We start from the raw sequence: 1,109 nt of genomic DNA, 5'->3' as shown, positions 1-1,109 counted from the left end.
CTCTCTTAACTTTTTGTCAGAATGGACTAATAGATTTTTTGCTCATTGAGTTACGATCCTGTACTGTCATTTACTTTTTTCTAAAGTTCCCATATTGTCCCATACTTGGCCAGCGGGAACCCCTCCAAACTGATTCTTTCTTTTCAAATAACATGTTCCCATCATTTTTGGAGAACGTGCTTATTTTCTGCTCCAAACAGACATTGGAGGATTTGCTCCTTCCCTGCCCAAGGCCTAGAATCCGCCATGGTTGGCAGGAGATATTTGAGCATACTGGAAAGAACTGAGGTATTTCTAGCAATGAAAACTGCCCCAAAGGGTCGAAGTGAGGATTAAATGAATGAACATATAAACATTTTTGTGGTTTTCTGAAATTTCCAAATTGAAGCTCACGAACAAGCATTACTTTGTAAACAGGATACACGTTTGTCTGAAATGTGAAAACGTGTACAGTATGGATGGCAGAGGCAGCATTGCAAACCAGTAGAAAAGGATGGCCTATTCCATCAACGATGGTCAGCCAGCCACTTATTCACAAGGGGAAAAAAATGAATTCCTACCCTAAGGGGACTAAAGGGTGAAATGTGAAAACAAAACCTGAAAAACTGCTGGTAGTGAATAGGTTCAAATGCCTCAGAGAGGAAATTGGGTAACATTTAGTAAAGTTGCACGTATGCATATCCTACGCCCGGCGAGCGAGGCGCAGGTAAGTGCAGCTCCAGGGGAAACTGGCAACGGTAGGCGTAGAGAAACTAGTTGCCTTCACACGCGATGCATTACGGGAATGAAAATAGCAGTGCGCGCGTGTGCTGGCACAGCGCTGCTAACTTAAATGCCCGCCCGTTCTGAACGGATAAAGTGGGCTTTATTCCTACAGTGCAGTGACAAATGCAGAAATAACCAAAAGAACGTAATTAATATCACGGGGGAAAATAAAGTTGCACAAGCGTATTAAGATGCAGTTTGCGGGGAGGTATGGGGGCACGCGGGCGGGCCGGCCCCTCTCCACCTGCGCTCCAGGACTTGGCGACCGTCCCACCTGCCCGGTCAGAGTCGGGGCGGCGCGGGCGGGGGTACCGCGCTGGCAGCCTTGCCGAGCACTCGCGGCT

The sequence above is a fragment of the Neophocaena asiaeorientalis genome, unplaced genomic scaffold (genome assembly GCF_003031525.2).
Source record: "Neophocaena asiaeorientalis asiaeorientalis breed wild unplaced genomic scaffold, Neophocaena_asiaeorientalis_V1.1 scaffold43, whole genome shotgun sequence".
In the NCBI taxonomy this organism is placed as follows: Eukaryota; Metazoa; Chordata; class Mammalia; order Artiodactyla; family Phocoenidae; genus Neophocaena; species Neophocaena asiaeorientalis.
The sequence above is the reverse complement of the archived record's forward strand: the minus strand, read 5'-3'. Positions refer to the sequence as shown.